The sequence below is a fragment of the Pinus tabuliformis genome, chromosome J, assembly GCF_031772625.1.
Source record: "Pinus tabuliformis cultivar Carrire ecotype Pingquan chromosome J, CPIR1, whole genome shotgun sequence".
Classification (NCBI taxonomy): Eukaryota; Viridiplantae; Streptophyta; class Pinopsida; order Pinales; family Pinaceae; genus Pinus; species Pinus tabuliformis.
The window spans coordinates 209,298,940-209,322,205 of record NC_142295.1 but is presented as its reverse complement, the minus strand read 5'-3'; the positions used below and the strand labels follow the sequence as shown (position 1 = coordinate 209,322,205).

General features: G+C 34.4%; 2 long non-coding RNA genes across 3 annotated transcripts; both read left to right on the top strand.

The window, feature by feature from the left end:
- The first annotated feature begins 6,438 nt into the window (after positions 1-6,438).
- On the top strand, positions 6,439-8,525 carry LOC149226428 (uncharacterized). The gene is made up of 3 exons (XR_016247037.1): positions 6,439-6,563; positions 6,724-6,978; positions 8,500-8,525. It is a non-coding gene; the product is annotated as an uncharacterized LOC149226428 (long non-coding RNA).
- Positions 8,526-13,869: 5,344 nt separating this feature from the next.
- Positions 13,870-19,472, top strand: LOC149226427 (uncharacterized). Of its 2 annotated transcripts, none has more exons than XR_016247036.1 (3): positions 13,870-14,231; positions 14,456-14,523; positions 19,224-19,472. It is a non-coding gene; the product is annotated as an uncharacterized LOC149226427 (long non-coding RNA). The 2 variants fall into 2 exon arrangements; XR_016247035.1 differs by having other exon boundaries at positions 13,870-14,235.
- Positions 19,473-23,266: the final 3,794 nt, after the last annotated feature.

The following is a 23,266-nucleotide window of genomic DNA, read 5'->3' as shown; positions in this document are numbered from 1 at the left end:
ATGTACATGTAAGCTTGTTATGTGATTCATTTCCTTTCTTTTACTTCTGCACATTAAACAAATGAAGTGTTAAAGTAAGAATTCATGCTTGCCATGCTCTGCTTTTAAGTTTGTTTAATTTAAATGTTTTCTTCTGTCAAAAGAGAATTCAAAGTTATTGTTTGCTCTCTTTAGCTCTTCATCTTTCATTCCCGACCATCCACCTCAGTTAAAGGCATCAACGCTGTCTCCTACCTCGCCCCAAGGAACCCCCTGCAGAAACTGTGTCCAATCCCCGCACCCAAAATTGCCTCTCCTCAATTTGCCACCAAAAACCCAAAAAACCCCAAATCAACCTTTTTAATCAGTTTACTAGCCTAATATCAGTGTTACCTTATTGGTCATCTCATCTATTGAAGATTTTACCGAGATAGACCGGAGAGAGCCTTCTCCTACCCCGTAGGGCTAGCTATGAGGCTAAATGGTTTGATGTTGCCTTGAGGTTTACCTTTCTCAGCCTGAGGTGAAATTTCAAGCGCTAACAGATCACAAGGCTTAACCTTGGATAGGCTTGCATTCGACCCTACTGGAATACAAGTGCATGGCCTAGTATACACAGCACTATCACGTGTCAGAAACATAGAATTATTGTATTTGCTTAATCCTCTTAAACACAATAATTTTAAGGTCAAGCAAAAAGTAAATTGTGAAATGCAACGTTTGCAAACCACTACAAAATGGCAATTAGAATATGACTCTTCATCAATACAATCATTGCGATCGATCTTTATTCTTTCATTGAACACTCGTAATCTTCATGCACATCTTACTGACGTATGCAATGATTATGACACAATGCAATCTGATATCTTATGCTTACAAGAAACACATATGTCACTGTGTATGGAAAATGAATATTTCAAAATTTTCAATTGCATCTCAAGTTGCATTAAGCATGTAGTAATGATATTGATAAAGAAAAATATCGCTATCCTTGAACATACCCATTTTGAAGACCGCTTTGTAGAAGCATTGCTCGCAAAAATAAAAGTTCACACATTACAAATTGCAATACTCAATATATATGCATCGCCACATGCAAATCTAAACAATATCCTCAATGTCATTGCAAAAGCTTTATGCCACTTAGATCTAAACAATATCATAGTTATATTAGGGGACTTCAATATTGATATGGTACATTGCAATCAAAAAACAAAGCAGCTAGAAACCTACATGCAAAACTACAATCTTCATTTCCTAGTTGACAAAACTAATAGCATGCATAAATCATTGATTGACCATGTTTGGGCAAATCTAGCTAATATAAAATATAGAATTTTCGTATTGGATACATATTGGTCTGACCATGATACAATATCTCTTGTCCTTCAGCTATGATATACACATGAAACAGTTTACAAAATTGCAAATTTTGACATTTTTGCAATACCTCATTGGTTTTACCATTTCTATTTTACTAAAGCATATTACAATATTCTTTTTGTACTAAACCAAATGATAACAGCATACATACTATGCATTCTATTGTACATTTACATATATGACGTCGTGTATTCATCAATGCAAGTTATGCCAAAGACACCCTTTTCAATTAACCAACACAAGCATCCTATCATAAATTTGCAGATATGACCTCATCTATTTATGAATGCAGATTCTGCTAGTAAAACCTTTTTCAATTGAACAGAACGACCAAGAAAAAAGAACAACAACATGGAACATAAACAAACAGAGTATATTCTTCTTGCCTTTCCTTTCCTATGGATCTTCTGTTCTTGTTCAACTTTTACTTTTATATGTTCTTTTGGCTTGCACTAAATATGTCTTACTATTCTATAACATAGCATAAATCTTGAAAAAGGAAATGAAACAATTGAAGAAATAGAATGCATAAGCCAATTAGAAAGCGCAAGCCAACCGCTTGTTTTGCAAAGGTATGTCTATGAGAACTACACAAATATGCTAATTTGTATTTAGAATATTAATGTTTACTATATATGCATTCTATTTTTACATATGTATGGTTCTATGGTTTTAATGTTCTTGTTCACTTTTTACTTCTAATTTGCACTAAATATATGTTACTATTCTATAACATAGCCTAAATCTTCAAAGAGGAAAAGAAACAATTGAAGAAATAGACTGCATAACCCAATTAGAAAGGGCAAGCCAACCACTTGTTTTGCAAAGGTATGTCTATGACAACTATACAAATATGCTAATTTGTATTTAGAATAATAATGTTCACTAAGGTATGTCTATGACAACTATACAAATATGCCAATTTGTATTTAGAATATTAATGTTTACTATATATGCATTCTATCTTTACATATGTATGGTTCTATGGTTTTAATGTTCTTGTTAACTCTTTACTTCTATATGCTCTTTCAAATTGAACTAAATATATGTTGCTATTCTATAACATAGCATAAATCCTGAAAAAGGAAAACAAACAATTGAAGAAATAGAGCGCATAACTCAATTAGAAAAGGCAAGCCAACCACTTGTTTTGAAAAGGTATGTATGACAACTATACAAATATGCTATTTTCTATTTAAAATATTAATGTTTACTATATATATCTTCTCTTTTTACATATCTATATTTAAATGTATATAAATTAGAAAATCTTGGACGAGTGAAGAAAGCACTAGTAGTAAGTCCCCCCAAACAATGCAGCAAGAAGACATGTACAGGTTACATATCACAATTTCTTTATTGATTGCTTATCACAAAATACATGTGATAATATCCACATCATATTGAAATGTGCATTTGCTTGTGTTAGTCCAACTGAAACAATCACAACAAAACTTGATTCAACAAATGTACAAAATGATACATCAAAAAGGTATGCATATGAAACACAACACTCTAATCTATTTCTACTTATTCAGTTTTTAGGAGAAACATAGTATTGTACAAATGTTTATAGCAATTTCTAACTAAGAAATTTTAATAGGCAAAAACAGATACTGCCAATTAAAGTATCAATTGAAGATCTCAATAGTCGTAAAATTGGGCAGCTATTTGTTGGAGACATAATGGTTGTCTATACTGCATTCCTTGATAAAGCAAACAAATCACGTCAAATATTACGAGCTGATTTGACAGATGCTCAAGGAATGATGACTATAACGTTGAGTGTACCTGCACATTTAGTGGAGCGACATGAACAGAAAATTTTGCAAGGCAACAGCATCTCAGTTACAAATTTCAGGATATTGCCTAAAACTGTTTATGATCGCGGTGACTGTGACAAAATAATTTTTCTTAATGAATCAAGTATCATAGAAACTGTACCTGAAGTTTGCAAAGAATATTGCTTCATTCCCAATACAACCATTAGGCAATTTGCAAACAAAAAAGAAATGTACCCAATTGGCACAATCGCTGCAGCCGTTACACTTGCCAAACGGGTTGGATTGCATTACATACTCCATATCAAAGATGGAGATTCTGAAAACGACAATGCAACTGTATGTATTCGCATGTTACTTATTGCTAATTTTCAGTAGATAACATGCATCACTTCAATATATAGTTGTTGTAATTTGTCTATAGTTTTTGTAATTTGTCTCTTGCACTTGCAATTTTTCAATACATACGAACAATGTATTTGCATATTACTTTTCGTATTTTTCAATAGATAACAATTTCTCTTTTGCAGTTGCAACTGTTTGACACATATGAACAATTTTTCCTTTCAATGGAAAAACAATTGCAAAAAGGACACTTTCCCCTCATCCTTTTCAAAAATTTAACAAAAAAGGTAAACACAAAAGAAACAATATTCAGAGCATCAAAGTCAACATTCATGACTGAACTTAACACAGATGCACTGAACAATCTCAGAAAACTAACTACATCTACCTATGCTGTAAGTATAGCAATAATAATGTTTTTACTACCTTTGCATTTGCCACGTAATAATGTAAATTAACGTTTGAATGTTTTATAAACAGGTCGAAGGTATTCTGATCGCAACAAATCCATATTCAACTCCTTTCGAACCTGTTTGTGCAATTTGTAACTCCCCAGTGAATTCATCCATAGTGATAGCCAATGCAACAATTTTCTGTTCACAATGCAATGATAATTGCCCTTTCCTCTACAAGCATTGTATAAATGCTGTAATAGAATCCATTACAAATAACTTTGTCCAGTGCATTATCAGGCAACCCTTATTACATGACTTACTTCCTGATTTAAAAGCAATGTCATATGAAACATATTTGCAACAGAAAGCTACCACTGTTTACATGTTACGTGACTTCAAAATTCAGAGCAAGTTCACACTCAATGAAGATAGTGAGCTATTACATGTCAACTAACAAATGGAAGGTACATCAACATATGCCTTAACATCTTTTGTCTCAAATATGTCCTCTCTTCAATTTACAATGTTATCATTTTATTCTAACTAACTATTTGTTATACAGATTACAAAATCCAGGAACATGGCGGCCTTCACGTACACAACAAATGCAAAAGTGATATGAATATGTTTCTTCATATTATGCTCTTACTGTAATACAACTATTTGACTTGCAATTTCCACTCATTTACGAAGAAAATGTACTTTCAATATTTTAAACTCCATTGCTACTTCAAACCGAGAACAGAACATTTTAAATTTCTGTTCTCGGTTCAAATTTTAGTCATAATGAGCTTGTTATAAGCCATCTTGTTTTGTTAGTTTTTGTTTCTTGGGTGATGTACGCAACGGTTCAGGAAAAAAGGCTAGAAAGTCTTTATGCATCTGTGTTTGTACTGTTTCTGTTTCTGTTCTGTATCTCAAATGGAACGCATTCTGCAACATGCTTGAAGCTTGACAACCAGACATTGTCTTGCCACCTTTTGTATTTATATTTTTGCTCCATCTTAAAAAGTACCATGTTTGGTTTAAATTATATCATTGAATACAGCAAATGCAACATCAGATGAGCAATAATTTTGTATCTACAGCTGCTGAATGCGAACACCAAAGGTTCCATAGATTGATTAAACATGGCGCTTATTATCCACTCAAGTTAAATGACAAATTGTATATTGAATCGGTTACTCATTTCTGTTTCTTCCTATGTTATGCCTGAAAGCTATGTTAGTTTTTGTTTCTTGCGTAATCTAGGTAACGATTCAGGAAAGAAGGCTGGAAAGTCTTTATGCATGTGTGTTTGTACTGTTTCTGTTTCTGTCCTGTATTTCAGATGGAACGCATTCTGCAACATGCTTGAAGCTAGACTTTATAAATAGCACCAAACTATATGGACTTTAAAATGAATATATGTTGTTTGAAAATGGAATTATGGCATAGTGCATTTGGTATTATTTTATTTTACCTATGTTTCTGTTTACTGTTAACTATACAATTTGCTTAAATTTTTTGCATGTTCCTAAACACATCTGATCCAAAGTCAAACGTAGAGTTATATTTTCGAAGCGAATGCTACAGGGTAACTGCTTTGCATAAAATCTGGTAACACTACCAGGAAAGAATTTATCCCAGAGACCATCTGAATATGCCATATATCTGAAGAGTGCTGACATGGTTTCCAATTTACAATCTAAAGAATGGTCACATGGTTTCCAATCTACAAAGCACGAAGGACAGAATGGCCGATATACATTTCTAGTAGCTTCCACTCATTCCATTGGTATTCTTGCTCAGACTCAATGCTGGATTTCAGAGTAGTAAGTTTATCTCAACCCATTTCATTTTTTATATGATTTGAAGCCCACTTCACACAGAATGTCGTGTATGGAGAAGCTACCTTTGGAGTACTTGGGCAAGGGCACTTAAAGGTTTTTATGAAACCCGTGCCTCGAATTTGTAGTCGGTTGTTTGCATTTTCTTGCACCATTTTGCCCCTTTGTTCTATACTAAGACAATGGGCATCTGATAATTGCCTAGATCCTCAGCACTGTGGAATATTTTGGGCCAATGTTTGTATTAGATCTCATTGAAAAGCAGGCACTGCAAGCCTTATTTCAGAACTTTATGAGTTTGTAGCCTCACGGTTTTGATCTCTCCTTCTGCATTGTCATGTTTAGCTAGTTAGGGTGAGTGTGAGGTTTGACGGCAGATACAGTTTAAGGCTGTCGCATTTGCGCACATTAGATGCCAAAGATTAGAGAACACAGGATTAGTTTTACAGTTATTCTTCTGAACTCTTAAAAGCTGCCCTTCTTTAAAGCTCCTAAAGTTATTAAGTAGAACTGAGCCAGAGACAAAGTAGCAGTCCCCAATCTCATGCCCATTGTGTCATTCCCATCTTGGTGCAACCTTCTGTCATTTGATAGTGACAGATCTGTAACCAGTAATAGGATTGCTTAATTTACAGCCTTCAGTAGCCACTAGAAACACTTTGCCATGAGGAACTTGCATGTGATAAAGTACCTTTGAGCAGCTTGATCTTATTTTGAAATTTTGTTGTCTAATTGGCAGGGGTGGTACAGTGATTTCTGAAATGAGGCGGACAACAGCTGCGAATATTAGAATATTACCAAGAGAAGACCTTCCTCGGTGTGCTTTGGAAACTGATCAGTTGGTTCAGGTATATACAATACTCACTTTCTAATAAATTGTTTTTGCAAATTAAGAGAGATCTCGTCAAGATTGGAAGGCTGGAACAAGTCATGTTAGGGATGTGTTTTACTCTTATAGAGATTTAGTCAATCAAATAGTCTTTTTAATGTTAAGCAAGCTTTTGGCAGATTGTAGGTGATATAAGGGTTGCGCGAGAAGCTTTAGTTCAGATAACTTCAAGACTGCGGGAAAATTTAAACCATGAAAGGTCCAGTACTAGTGCTATGGTTTCTTCGTCTCTGGCACCATTAAGTAGTAGAGAAAGGTTTGAGCAGGGCTCTCCTGGTAGATCTTTCTCTTCTAGCATCGCGTTTCAAGGTCGTGGTCATTCATCATCAAGCTATCCGACTATGCAGTCTTCACCAGCCCCATGGTCATCAAAGGTCAGCTTTGTTTAAACATTTTTATTTATTTTCATCCACTGTTGATTAAAACAAGGTTTTTTCTGTCTTTGAGGGCTGTTATGAACTATTGGACATTATTTCTGCTCTACTGTGCTTCAATGCATCATGTTTGAATTTGAGAATTTTACCAAATGGGAGTTTCTGTCATTTTCAGGATTTTGTGGTGGATCAATTTTTGAGGGGACTTGTTCTGTATATTTAAAATTGTTGTCAGATACTGGTTCCTGTATACCTTATGAGTTTTCTATTTTGAATATTGTTTTGCTGCAATGAGATAACATGGGAGCAGTATGAGATTAAAGATAAATTTGGCTTCAATGGTGACAAACAGCATGGGCAAGTAGCTCACAATATATGCTATGAGTGATGATTCCATAGGAATAGACTTCAGTAGAGTAAGCTAATTTTGTAGCAAACACTTGTTCCAGCCACAAATCTGATAAGAATCTAGTAAAAATTTCAGGCACACGCATAGTTCAACGAGGATCCATTGTCCGTTAATAGTGAAACAGTGCCCTTAGCGCTCTTACCCAATTTTGAATTGACCGAGATCGTCCAAAATTAAATCAGCATTCCAGATCAAGAGAAATAGACCTTGTGTATTTCTTGATTTGGGCAAGTGGAGGGAATTTTGATACAAAATTAGACATCTCCAACTTAAACTATATACTGTTTTCCATTATTTTGCTTTGGACCACACCTGAACTAAGTAAAGCGTAAGTATTTCAATTCTGAAATTAACTCATTATCAGACTTCTGTTATTTGTTGTTATAGTAAGTCTATATTCTAGTCCAGATGGATATTTAAACCAATTTAAGTAGAAGTATTTATCTTATGGAATATGAACTCATTACCAAACTCGTTTCATGACAAAGTTGAAGGAAAAATTTACTGAAATCAAAGTGAACAAGCTAATAATGGTGAGAATTGTATATGTAACTAGTCAATGCCCTATTAATAGGATCAGGTTTTATGTCCAACTAATCAGAGTTCTTTAATGTTCAAACTTTAAGCAGAGTGAGCTATCGAGGCATAGATCAATTTCCCTTCTTTTGGCATTTTCCCTTGTCATGGAGTTTTTGATTTGGCTTTGACATTTTCCAATATTTGCTGAGATTTTGAAAATGTGCTGAGCATTTGCCAAGTCTTATGGGCTACTTTCAGCTGGTAAACTGACTCAACTTTTCGATTATTGAGTACTTAGACCAACAACAATTGATTTATCTCTATAGTAGTCATGAATTTTGTGTATAGATTGGACAATCTATATTCTACTCTTGAAGAATTAGTAATTTAGGGCACTCGATGAATTCCTCTCCTGTCCCTCTGTTGGTACTTTTTGGTTTTGATTTCTTAGAATAGAAGCAGATTCTTTGCTTCTAATGCAGTATCATGGCTATCCTATGCAATTAAATTTCTATTTAAGATAATTGAGCATAAATCTGTCTGCAAACAGCAACCCCTTTGGTACTGCCTATATGCTTTGTTTCAAAATTGAGTCAAATCGGGATATAGGCAGCATTGGCAATTTCTCTGAGTTTGAGGAGCCAATTCTTCGTCAATGGAGTTCTGCTGGATTTGGAAGGTACGCAAGATTTGGGAAATTTTGTGGGTTGATGGTGTCATGGGGGTTTTGCTGATTACCATTTTTGTAGTAATGTCGCTAACATTGTATATCATCTTTGGCAGTGTCAGAGCTGCTCGTGGGCTTATCACAAAAACTACTGTTGAAGTTGTAATACCTGAACGCGCAGTTGCAGCTATTCTAGGAAAGTCTGGGAATGGTATTGTTAAAATTCAGCAGCTAAGCTGTTCTCCTGATTTCTTTATTTTAGGTTAACATAATCTGCTCATAGTATATCCCTTTTTGGGGATTAAAGCCCACGTTAATATCTATTGGCCTAGTTCTGACAATTCTACATTGCCCTTTCATTTCCATCTTACTTACCGGATGAAGCACAAGAATGTTTGGAGTCCGGAACACTATTTTGTATGGAGTTTTTGATTTGGCTTTGACATTTTCCAATATTTGCTGAGATTTTGAAAATGTGCTGAGCATTTGCCAAGTTGTGTATAGATTGGACGATCTATATTCTACTCTTGAACAATTAGTAATTTAGGGCACTCGATGAATTCCTCTCTTGTCCCTCTGTTGGTACTTTTTGGTTTTGATTTCTTAGAATAGAAGCAGATTCTTTTCTTCTAATGCAGTATCATGGCTATCGTATGCAATTAAATTTCTATTTAAGAAAATTGAGCATAAATCTGTCTGCAAACAGCAACCCCTGTGTTACTGACTATATGCTTTGTTTCAAAATTCAGTCAAATCGGGATATAGGTAGTATTGGCAATTTCTCTGAGTTTGAGGAGCCAATTCTTCGTCAAGGGAGTTCTGCTTGATTTGGAAGGTACACAAGATTTGGGAAATTTTGTGGGTTGGTGCTGTCATGGGGGTTTTGCTGATTACCATTTTTGTACTAATGTCGCTGACATTGTATATCATCTTTGGCAGTGTCAGAGCTACTGGTGGGCTTATCACAAAAACTACAGTTGAAGTTGTAATACCTGAACGCGCAGTTGCAGCCATTCTAGGAAAGTCTGGGAATGGTATTGTTAAAATTTAGTAGCTAAGCTGTTATAAAGAAGAATAAATTTCATTTGTAAAGCTGCTGGTCAAGTTGTCACATATTTAGAGGAAATAAGAATGTGTTAAATGTCTAGTAATTCAAGCTCGATTGTTGTTACCTTGCTATGAAGGCCCTTTATTGATCATGTTTTCTTTGTATGTTCAGATTTCTGCTGCCAAAGTTAATCTTCTTGAAGTTAGACCAGGAACATCTGAAGGAGTGGTTGAAATTTCAGGCACTCTAGAGCAAACAAATGCAGCCCAATGCTTGATTCAAGCGTCCATTGTCAACATCAAACCTTTATTTCGTTAATATGCCAATGAACAGATTTTATGGTAACATAATCGTTATCCAAATTCAAAATCCCTATGCAAATATACGTGATTTTTGTATTTTAGGTTAACATAATCTGCAAATTCCATGGGATCCTCTTCAACTGAAATTTTTGAAACGTGGAGACTTGGAATGAAGTGCTGTAATTGCCAAAAATGTTGCCGGGGAAAATTTGACATTGTAGTGACAGACATTGTTTTTCCACTGCCAGCGCAAATGTGTTTATCAGTAATCAATACTTCTTTATCCGGCTTATAAAGTGGGATTTCTTTGACTTGACATAAATGTATTTTGGAACAAAAATCACAGAACGATTTTGATAAACAGCAACTGGATTATATTTTGAATTTGGATTCTACTGCCAGTGGTTATGGTTCAAAACCAATGTTGTATGTTTTTAATGTTTGGGGTGTACATGTTTTGAGGGTCCAGTTAGACAGTTATCCTGCACTTATATTTGGTCATTATCATTTTATGAATTTGTCATTTGTCGTTATCATAGGAGGTTGGACCAGCTCTCATGATTGGCGTTAAGATATGTGACTATCACCAAAGCAATTTAAATCTCATGATAATAACTGACCAAAGTAGATCTTGGCATTCTGCCAATAATTATTTTTATTATTTTCCTAAATACATTTCACAATCAACGTAAAATCACAGGCCTTTACATCTCATTCAAATGTTACGAATACTTCGCCTCAGCTGACATGGACAAGTAACTATGTTCTTGAACATCAAAGAAGTCATTTGGTTCTTCTGTAACATGTTCTATGTCTCTCTTGCAGCCTATATCAATCATGAACTCCCTCCAACGCTGGCATACATTCTGTTAACCGGCAGGGACTACCGCCACAGCAGTGGCTCCTTGTTATTATTTTATTATCCTCCTAAAAATATATATAAATTGATATCAAATTTTTAATAATATCAATAAAAAAATAAAAAATTTAATGATTAATAAACTTATTATTTTATCTTTTCATTTATGAACATTTTTGAAAATAAATAATAAATAGACAACTTCACACTATAAATAATAATAAAAACAGGTTGCAATTCAATGTACATATTTTGAGACCGTATTTTAAATACATATTTTAATTTCAACGGTCACATTGGTCTTTGTGTGGATGTGAAAGAGGGAAACATCATAGGAGTCGTCTACCGAGGCGGAGGAATTGCCCAGAAGACCAAAAGTGGTTGGAATCCGGGCAAAAAAAAATTCAAAAAATCTTGTAGAGGCAGTGTTTGAATCATGTTTTTAGTCCCTACACTTTTCTAAACAAAGAATTTGGTCATTGGATATTTCTTGTTTAGTTGAGTGACATGCAATCCATGCCATGTTGAGCTTATAAACTAATAAGCTGATCTTACACATGTTTGGGGTCAGATTATTAACCATTCTATTACCTATAACAGTGATATTCATCAATATCCATGTATTATTTTTCTCAACAAACTTGAACAAGGTGTAAGGAGTATCAATAGACTTGCTAGTCCTAGGGAGACGGTGCTCCGAGGTCACACCTGCATTAGATGGAAACACATCAAGTAGGCAAAAGCACAGTGAAGCAGGACCTGTAGGAAGACATTTGGATTAGACAAGAACACATTATGTAAGCAAACACATCTAATCAAGACCATATTTAAAAAAATATGGTTTCACACATCGTGCCCTTGCCTATCTAAGTTTAAGCAAGTTGCTTGGGATGAACTAGCACTAAGTGTGCTTGGGCAGACCTAGGATAGCCAAGGAAAGAAGGTTCAAATACTTGATAGAGTTTTACACCTTTGTTTACTCTAAGGTGGGAAAAACCCTAGGTATGTGATTTGTTCTAATACATAGTTCATGGTAGCTCTTTCCTTTCATTCTACACAATATTAACCTGAAGCAAATTAGTATGCCTTTGTCCAAAATCAATCCCTACATAAATGGTTTGGAAAAGGTTGAAAAGAAATGTAGTTCCTACATTTTCAACAAACATTTATGTAACCGAGGCCCATAAAAATGCCTTTCAATTTAAGACAGTAATACACTAGCATTTATGCTTTGCATTCCCTTGCATATTGACAGAAACACGCCTCATTTCTTATGTTTCTATTGTGTTTATTTATGCCAATGACAACCAGTCTTAGAGAGTAAGACTCATAAGACTGTATCTATTGATAATCTCCCTTTAGCGGTAGAAGTAGTCAAAGCCAAGGCAATTAACCTATCTCCCAAACCTAAGAAAATATTCTCTTACATCAAACAACTCCCAAACAACAATCCATTTTTCTCTATTCAGCAAAATTATAAGAATTAAAAGTACATTTTTATCTATTGAATTCCATGGATATATGTTATGCCTTTAACAAGTTCCATTTATTAATTTTTCCCTAAAGCAATGTGATGGGGGTTCACTCATAACTTACAAGGAAGTGCCCCATTATCCATTGATGAGTTTGCTAAAGAATGGATAGTCTAAGGATTTAATCCTCCTAAAAGATACAAGGTTAGTACAGAAAAACTTTACCAAAAGGAAACCACCCAAATATTCTTTTCCCCCTTCCTATAACAACCAACCATGGTGGATAACTCTTATCCAACCCATAGTCCATCTCCTGCTAAAGTGGACAAAGAAAATGTAAAAATGTTTGCACTTTCTGAATATTTTTAATTCCACTATATAGTCTCTATATACCGTCATAACTTAGGAGCATTTAAACAGGGTCCCTTCACTGTGTTCAGTGTTTGTACAATTATAACATAGGAGCATAATGTAGGTAGGCCCTAGGGTACATTCACTAGTTAGATTCCTTTATTCTTTTGACTTTATTATAATTGTTTAAAATGCATCCTTGAAACTGCTTTAGGAATGAGCGATTAAGGGACTTTAAAGGTGTCAACAACAAAATCAGTAAGATAGAAATTCAACTAATTTAAAATTTATCTTAAATCTACTTTAGGAATGAGTCGGTAAGGGATTTTAAAGGTGTCAGAAATCCATGACTGAGGTAGATGAAATATGGAGCCAGAAATGAGCATGGATGTAAGAGGATGTTGTTACCCAGTAAGTTGTTGTAACACACCCTTGTGAACCTTTTTTTTTTTCTTAGCCTATCTTATGAGGTATCCTGAGCGAGTATTATGAGTAGTCAAACCAAGCTGTTGGTGTTGGTTATCCACTTTCTATCCCTTCTTCTGGGGTTTTCCCTTCAACTAAGAGAAATAAATGCAGAAAGTGGATGTCAATTAAAAGGATCTACCCATGAAGCTATGAGCAAGAGGGGTATTCTAGATGGGGAGGAAAAGGGTGGAAGAGCATCTGGCCAGTAAAAGATGAACCTGGGCATTCTGGTTCATTGGATGCCAATGGTGAGAAGATTTTTATTGACATGATCAACTATTGTGCACCCAATAATTATGAATGGAGGGAATCATGATCAACTACATGAGTGCATTTGTATGTGTGTACATACATTCGTGCACATCTCATTGCCACTTTTTTAACCACCAACTTTGTGGAAGCACCTATTGCACAAACTAAAAGCTACTATTAATGTAGATATGCAAATGCAAATATTTATATCTGGTAATTATTATTTTTTACATGGACAAAAAGGATTGGAATATCTTCCTTTATATTCATAAGATATTCTTTACCAGATTTACAAGATTAAGAATTTCAAAATTTATATTCACATTTTTATCTCCTTTTATTTTGAAGATGTCTGCACTTGCATTGTATTGATTTTTTGGTTGTGTTTTAATATATCATTTATATCATTCGATATTTGGTTTATTAAGAAGTTGAAAAGACTAGCTACTCAAACTTTTATGTTGAATCCATTACTTTTGTGCTATACTTGTACTTTATGGTTGAATGGAATACTTTTGTGCTATACTTGTTCTTTTGGTGGAGCTTGGCGGAGAAGGAGATTGATAGAACAAATTAGATAATAGAGCCTGACAGATTTTGGAATTTGATGGGTTTAGACCGAAGGGCCGGACAGATTTTGCTATTTGTTGCATTTTGATACTTTGTGTTTTCTTTTCTTTCTGGAGCATGGCCATGCTTAATTTCTGTCTGCATTTTTTTTTAAATCTATTTTGTTTCTGTTTATTTTATTTTCCTTCTTTTCCTGGTTGGTTTAGATTTGGGTTTGTTTGCTGTTCTTTTGGTTCTGGTTTGAGAGGTTGGTACTTGTTTGTTTGGTTAAGAGGGAGGGCGATGTTGCAATGAGCATAAGACGGGATGATTGATTTAATTCTGAAGACTGAGAAAGTAGGTACTGTTTTATTTATTTGTTATTTAAATTTTTGATAGTAATATTATGTTATTTGAATTATTTGTTATTTAAATTTTTGATAGTAATATTATATTATTTGAATTTTAGGATGACATAATTGTATTTCAATATCTTATGGATAGATTAATGTTTTTTACGGAAAGTTTTATCATATTTTTTTCTTTTAGATTAACTTGTGCTGTTTTCTCTTGAGGTGCAGGTGAAGAACTAGATGACCAATAAATAGTCGTGGAAAAACACGGCTGAGGTGTATATTTGAGATTACAGGTGAGATTAACGTTAACTTTTTGGTTTCTCTCCTATCTCATAAGATTAGGGATTAGATACATATGCACTATGGTTTATATGGTTTTAGTTAAAAGCTTTTTATTCCCCATTGCATTTGCATGTAAGGGTTGGGAAAGATTTTATAATTTTTTATGAGTTTGGTTCTTCTATGTCTCTGGTTTTTGGTTGGGAAAGACTCTATAATCTTTGATGGGTTTAGTTTTTCTATGTCTTTAGTTTTTTTGGTACTGTTTATGTCCTAATAGGTTTTAATTTTTGAGTATTGTTATCAAAGTTCAATAAATTGAGACTGATTTAGTGTTAGGGTGTTCAAATCTAAATAAGGTTTCAAGTTTCCAGAAATTTCTTCTTAGAAATTGTTTCTAGAAGTCATAATCTGTGATGTGTTTGGTTCTTCAATTTTTTGGGGTTTTATTTTTTTGATACTATTTATTGGGTTTTATTTTTTGAATATTTGTTTATGAAATTTCATATTTTTTGAATATTTGTTTATGAAATTTCAACATATTTGTGCTGATTTATCATTAGCATAAAACCCTCTGATGACCAAGTCTAAAAAAGATTTTGGGGTTTCAGAGTCTTCTTCTTAGAAACTTTTTGTAGAAGTTCAACCTGTAGAGGCTAGTAGTACAAATAATTCTTGGATTAACTAGACATATAACTAAGGGTATGTTAAGCGTTGAATTACGTTGCTATCATGTACACTTAAGAAAATTAAGCTACCAGCATATTACTCGTAAATGCGTCATTATTACCCTGTATGAGTTCATCATTATATAGATAAATAAGCAACTTGTAAACTAGCAAATATTCTTCTAGATAGATGCTACATGAGATAATAGAACTACTACGTGGTGAGTGATCAGAGTGTAATACCGGTTTTCATGGAATATAAGTGAGTTCTTAGCCCTATATGCAGCTTGTTCTTAGTATGCTTAAGCTATTTTGTGACGTATAACACTTGCTACTATGTTAATTGAGCTCTAGTGTTCACACTATTATATGGTTTAGTAATTGAGATTAGCCTGGAATTACACCTTACCCTGATACCAATCTCTAGAATGATGACCTGCACTCAGATTAAAGAGTTAGTCGTGATTCAGGTCAACAAGACTGAATAGAATGACCTGTAAATAACCCCAGTAATCAATAGTACTATGTATAATAGCTCACATGCCAAACTATGCTTTAATTACATGCATATCATACCCAATTAATACAATACCAAGGCCATAGACTAGATTACAATATATTAGTATCCACTGAGTACAATATAAACCATATAAACCATGGGGCTAGTGGCAGGGTAATATGGAGTACAGTCAATTGCTCTAGTCACTCAAGATAAAACCTTTACAACACTAACGCAATCTAATTAAGGGTACCTGTAAGGCTCGGAATAGTGATGCTTTATATAGCACATAACTCTTGTATTTCTACTGTTTATGTCATAGCTTTATTGTACTGGTTAAGATTCAAATTTGTCCATTAGTTACCTTAACTATATACTATGGACATACGAGGTAATCAAGAGTAATATGACTTTAGAGCGTACTCATTGATAAAGAGCGAGTATAACTCGTGTTACTTATTGAACTTCTCCACCTGAATACTGTAATTTCACCTTAATGGTAGTATAAACTTAGATTAATAATGTAAGTGCTAACCTTATTGAATTAAGTAGTATAATGCTTAGTGGCATTAATATTTAGTCTGACTACCATATCCAAGTGGGGCTAGTGCATGGTGCTCATTTAGCATCAGCACAAAACCCTCTAATGCTCGAGTCTAAAGAAAATTTTGGGATTTCCAGAATATTCTTCAATTTTTTTCAATGTTGTTTGTTTGTTTTTGGTGTGTTTTTGTTTTATTTTTAGTTTATTATTATTGTGTAGAAGTTCAGTATGCAAGTAGAATTTTGTTGCAATTTTATTAGAGTTTTTTTTTTTCCTCTGTGCATTTTGCAAATAGATTTTGGTTATTGGACATTTAAAATGTAAAGACTGACCAGAAGTCCAAGCCATGTTGAGTTTATAAACTAATAGGTTGAGCCTATTTGGAGTGAGATTATTAACCATTCAGTGACTTGCAACAATTAATTGGTGTTGTTAGCATAAAACCTTCTAATGTTTAAATTTGCAGAAAAAATTTGGTTTCCAGAATTTTCTTTTTAGACATTGTTTGTAGAAGTTCAATAAGTGAGTTAAATTTTATTAAAATTCTTTTAGTCCCTTTACTTTTGTAAACAGATAATTTGGTTATTGGATGTTTCTTGTTTAGTTGAGTGACAGACTAACCATTTTATTACCTATAACAGTGAACTGGCACAAAGTGTGCTTGGGGCCTACCTAGGATAGCTAGGGAAAGAAGGTTCAAATACTTGACAAGGGTTTGCACCTTTGTTTACTCTAAGGTGGGACAAATCCTAGGTATGTGATTTGTTCTAATAAGTAGTTCACCCTAAGCTCTTTCTTTTCATTCTACACAATATTAACCTGAAGCAAATTAGTATACTTTTGTCCAAAATCAATCCCTACATAAATGGTTTGGAAAAGGTTGAAAAGAAATGTACTTCCTACATTTTCCTTCCTATTCAGTCTACTACTACTGCAAACATTTCTGTAACCCAGGCCCATAAAAATGCCTTTTAGGTTTTTTCAATTTAAGAGAGTAATACACTAGCATTTATGCTTTGCATTCCCTTGCATATTGATCTTAGATGGACAGAAACCCAGCTCATTCCTTATGTTTCTATTGTGTTTATTTATGCCAATAACAACTAGTCTTAGAGAGTAAGACTGGTAACACTGGAGTATCCTGTATTTGTTGATAATCTCCCTTTAGGGGTAGAAGTAGTCAAAGCCAGAGCAATTAACCTATCTCCAAACCAAAGAAAATATTCTCTTACATCAAACAACTCCCAAACAACAATCCATTTTTCTCTGTTCAACAACATTATAAGAATTACAAGTACATTTTTATCTATCTAATTCCATCCATATATAAGCCTTTAACAAGTTCCATTTATTAATTTTTCCCCAGAGCAATGTGGTGCCCGTTCCCTCATAACTTACAACGAAGTGCCCGGTTATCCATTGATGAGTTTGTTGAGGAAAGGATTTAACCCTCCTAAAAGGTACAAAGTTAGTGCAGAAAAACTTCACCAAAAGGAAACCACCCAAATATTCTTTTCCCCATCCTATAACAACTAGCCATGGTCAACCATGGTGGATAACTCTTATCCCAACTCATAGTCCATCTCCTGCTAAAGTGGACAAAGAAAATGTAAAAATGTTCGCACTTTCTGAATATTTATAATGCCACTATATAGTGTCTATATACCGTCATAACTTAGGAGCATTTAAACAGGGTCCCTTCACTGTGTTTAGTGTCTGTACAATTATAACATAGGAGCTTAATGTAGGTAGGCCCTAGGGTACATTCACTAGTTAGATTCTTTTAGTCTTTTGACTTTATTATAATTGATTTAAAGTGCATTCTTAAAACTGCTTTAAGAATGAGTCAGATTCCTTTAGTCTTTTGACTTTATTATAATTGATTTAAAATGTATCCTTAAAATTGCTTTAGGAATGAGCCAGTAAGGGACTTTAAAGGTGTCAGAAATCAAATCAGTAAGATAGAAATTCAATTAATTTAAAATTTATCCTTAAATCTACTTTAGGAATGAGCCTGTAAGGGATTTTAAAGGTGTTAGAAATCCACCAGTGAGGTAGATGAAATATGGAGCCAAAAATGAGCATGGATGTAAGAGGATGATGTTACCAGTAAGGTGCTGTAACACACCCATGTAAACTTTTTTTTTCTTAACCTATCTTATGAGGTGCTACTCAATGTTTTGATTTGATAAATGGTTGGTCACTTTGTTATCAGTCTCTAGCACTCAGTATTTTGATTTGATAGGTCATTTGCATAGTTTGTAACTTTGTTACAATGTCCAAACAAGGTGTCTCTGCCGCGGTAGATATACCAATGCGTAGTTCTGATTCACAGTCTATCTCCCATGAACAATCATTTGGATCCACTCGAGTTTAATTAGGGCTTTTGACCAGAAGTTATAAATGAGGAGATGGAATTACTTTTACAGTTTCATGTGAAATGGTGAGTGAAATTTTTATTAGTTATAATCATTATTTTAAAAATATTTAATTGATTGTTTTTGTTATTTGTTATTTTAAAATAAAATTATTATTAAAATAGTAAAGCTTCTTATCATATGAAACAGGTATAAAAAAATAGATGGAAAGCTTTAGGGCTTTTGACAAGAAGTTATAAATGAGGAGATGGAATTACTTTTACAGTTTCATGTGAAATGGTGAGTGAAATTTTTATTAGTTATAATTATTATTTTTAAAAATATTTAATTAATTGTTTTTGTTATTTATTATTTTAAAATAAAATTATTATTAAAACAGCAAAGCTTTTTATCATATGAAACAGGTATAAAAAAATAGATGGGAAGCTTTTTCACTCAAACCCAAATAGAGTGTTGTAACAACAAAAATTATATATGAGAAGGTAAATGGAATTGTTTTGCAATTTCATACTGCATGTTTAATGGACTATAATTTTGATGGCCTCTTAAAAATATTTAATTTTTTGTTATTTATTATTTTAAAATAAATTTATCATCAAAATTATAATCTTTTAATTGTATGCAGGGATCAAGAAGGTCAGGATCAAAAAGGTAGATGGAAAGAACAAAGGAGGGGACTGCTTTGGCAAAGGCTTTTGGGCACAGAATTATCATATATTAAGAAGAATATTTCTTAGTATATTTGTAATTGTAAATTGTATTATTAATTTTTATGTACTCATCAAAAACTATATTTTAATACATAATCAGATTTTTTTGGAGAGGGGGTTGACCCTTCTCACAACCTTCAAAGATAGCATGGCCACAGCTATCTTGGAGGAGTCTCATTGTCTTGGATAGCCTTAAATTTTATTTTGCTTCAGTTTTTTTAAAGGAATATTTTACTTTTAACATTTTATTTCAGATAATTTTGCAAACAATAATTTTCTGATTTAGTGATTTATAATTAATCTAATTAACTATGCTTTTATTTTACTTTTAACAATTTATTTCAGATAATTTTGCAAACAATAATTTTCTGATTTATAATTAATCTAATTAACTATGCTTTTATAAAAAAGCATACCACAATTCATAAGGAGTCTTGTTTCTTATAGCACTAGATGGACATCTATTCTTTATATATGCAGCACATAGAACAGCATCATCCCAAAACATTGTCTTTACATTTTTGAAGAAAAGCATGGATTGTACCATATTCAAAATTGTTCTGTTCATTCTTTCAGCTACACCATCTGTTGAGGATTATAAGGCACAGTTGTTTGATGTTTAATCCCATGTTGGCGAAGATAGTGTTCAAATTCATTTGATGTATATTCTTTTCCATTATCAGTGTGAATAGACCCAATATGAGATTGTGCATCATTTTCAATCCATTTATGAAAATTCTTGAATGTTTGAAAAGCATCAGATTTGTTCTTCAATAAATAAACCCAACACATTCTGGGGTAATCATCAATAAATGTCATGATATATTTATTTCCATTTGCAGAAGAAACAGGCATTGGACCACATAAATCTGAATGAATGAGTTCAAGCTTCCTATGTGCTCTTGAATGTGAATCATGAAAAGACTGTTTGCTATGCTTTCCTAGAATGCAAGCATCACATTGCTTATGTTTTCTAGGAATTGTAGGCAAACCAACAACACCATTTTTCTTCAACAAGCGGAGACTATCATAGTTTAAATGTCCAAATCTAGCATGCCATAATAAACTTGATGGAAGTGTACCTTCTTCATGATGAGAAATATATGAAAAATGTTGTGCATGAGCAGAGGTTCCTTGCAGTTTAAGAAGTCTTTCTTCTTGTATACCCCTCATGACAAGTGAATGGTCAGATGCCTTTCTTACCTCAAGCTTTCCATCAAACATATGAATGGAGTGACCTTGTTAGCGGATGTGGACCAGGGACAGCAAGTTTCTCTTGAGCTGTGGGAGATATAGAACATGATCCAGAAGAAAGTCTGGAAAACCAGGCAGTTTAAGCCTGATTGTGCCAAGCCCTGATGGCTTGATTTTTGACTGATCTGCAAAGTATACTGCTCCATCAACATTGTCAGTGAAATCTTCAAAAAAATCTTTCCTATGAGTCATATGACAGGTTGCTCCTGAATCAAGCAACCAGTCATTTTTCGAAGAAGCAAGTGAAGCATTAAACAAGTCTTCATTTACTCCAATGTTACATTGTGCCTCAATATAGTGAGCGGATTCAGGTGCTTTACCTTTGTCTGTGTCATCAATTTTACCTTTCTGCTGGTTTCTTCTCTGCTCAACCTTGTCCCATGGTAGCTTGCATGTAGAAGCATCATGTGATCCATTTCGTTTGCAGCGAATGCAATGTAGATCTGCCTTTTCTGCTTGAGAATGTCTGCCCCCCCTGCCTCTGAAGTATCTTCCTCTTCCTCTTCGTCCACCTCTTCCTCTTGTAGAATCTTGAGCAGGATGCTTTTCTTTATGAGCAAGGAAAACAGTCTCTTCAGAAGATTCAGGGACTGTTTTCTTTCCAAAGGCTTTCTCTCTTTCAGCAAACTTTTTCACAAGAGACTCAAAGGTTATGTCTTTAAGATTTCCATTTGCTTGTAAAGACTCAAAATAATTAGAGTAGGTAGGATAGAGTGCTTTGAGAAAGGCAATAAGAGAGATATCCAGCTCAACCTTAGTGGATTTAATATCATGCATTATAGACTTTATTTCAGATGCAAGAGCAAGGGGATCATTATTTTTCAGTTCAAGAGTGAAGAGTTTAATCATGAGTTGAACAACTTCAAGTGCAGAATGTGAATCATAGAGTTCTTTCAGCTTTTGTAAAGCTTCAAAGGCAGTGGAATAGGACGAAATATGACGACTTACTTCTTCATTTACAGATGCTGCGATCAATGCATAGGCTTTGCTGTTCTTGTTTTCCCAAATGACAAGTTCTTTATCTGATGTAGGCTGCACAGGGTCTTTGTCTTCTTCTCCGACACACACTCCTTTCCACAGCTCATTGTAGATGAGGGTGTGTTTTACCATCCTAGACCATTCAGAATAGTTCTCCTTGCCAGTGAGAACAATACCGACCATAGAGATGATTGAATGCATTCTGTAAAAAAATACTTCTGCTTGATAAAAAAAAACTTTCTTACAGCCTTATGCACTATATTTTCTACAAATCCCTCTACTGTGTGACAGAAGGCATCAGAATTTCATTGAAATATTATATCACTTTATGCTTCAATACAGCATTACCAAAAATAAAAAACTGTGCAATATCACTATATCACCTCCACAAATGCTTTGATATATAAAATGTTTTGACTGATATGACTTTGAAAGCTTTTGAAAACTGCTTATATAACCCCTCTGAAAACTGCTTACAACGCAATACTTAAAACTGCCATCATAAATACATATCAACAGCACAACATTATAGCGCCATTAAAATCATCTTTCTTGTCATTCTCAAACTTTTTGAGATGAATCAAGTTTAAAGTCATAACAAACTGCGCAATTACACTGCATAATCAAACTGCGCAAACCAGCTACCATAATCAAACTGTGCAAGTCATTTGGTTATATGCATAATCAAACTGCGCAAACCAGCTACCATACCATACAGAGGTGCGATGGGGAAATATTTGAGGTGTAGACAGAGGTGGCATCGGCTTCAGGCTTCATAACGATGGAGATGGAGGACTTCGGTCCCAAAAATATCCTTCATTTGCCTACAATCTCTGCCAAGATCCTGCGCCTGGTGATTCTCTTAAAAACCAATATAAACGGTCAAATAGTTATCTTGAAAAAACTGTAATGTTGCCTCTACTCTGCACAATATGGACAAAATACAGACATTACACGTTTTGGGTCGCCTACTGATCACAAAGAAATCATGGTATCAGTCCGTAAGTGAACCAACATTCTGGAGAATACCCAAACCTACACAGGCCTACGATAAACCATCTCTCAGTCGCCTACCAGCCGAGGAGAATTCGAAGAGATTCCGCAAAAGAAGTCGGACTTTGCAAAACGATTTGACTTAAAAAAAAAAGGCCAGAGCCAAGGCGGATTTCGAATTGCAATAATGAATATGCAGTCAATGGCACATCTTGGGGGAGGAGCCGAGGCTCACGTCCGTTTCAAGCAGTATGAATACAGAGCAAATTCAGTTTAGTTCTAGACCCAGAAATACGCATGAGCCCACAGGAGAACCGGAGTCTCTTTGGCGTAAGATTGATCCTAGGAACAACGCACATTCAGTATCAATTACTCATGATCTGAGAGGGCGCAGTCTCTGGCAGTCAGAGGCATTCAATATCAATTTAAAAATTAGAAACGCATCAACGCACATTCAGTATCAATTACTCATGATCTGAGAGGGCGCAGTCTCTGGCAGTCAGAGGCAATTAGAAACGCATCAACGCACATTCAGTATCAATTACTCATGATCTGAGAGGGCGCAGTCAGAGTAGCGCTCAGGATGTCAGAGCATAGCAGCGCTCAGGAGAGAGCAGCGCTCAGGTATGAGCAGCTCTCAGAACAGCAGGAGTTACAACTATTTCTGGGACCTGTGCTCTGATACCATGTCAGGCCAGGGTAACTCCAGAATGAGCGAGAGAGAAAACTAACT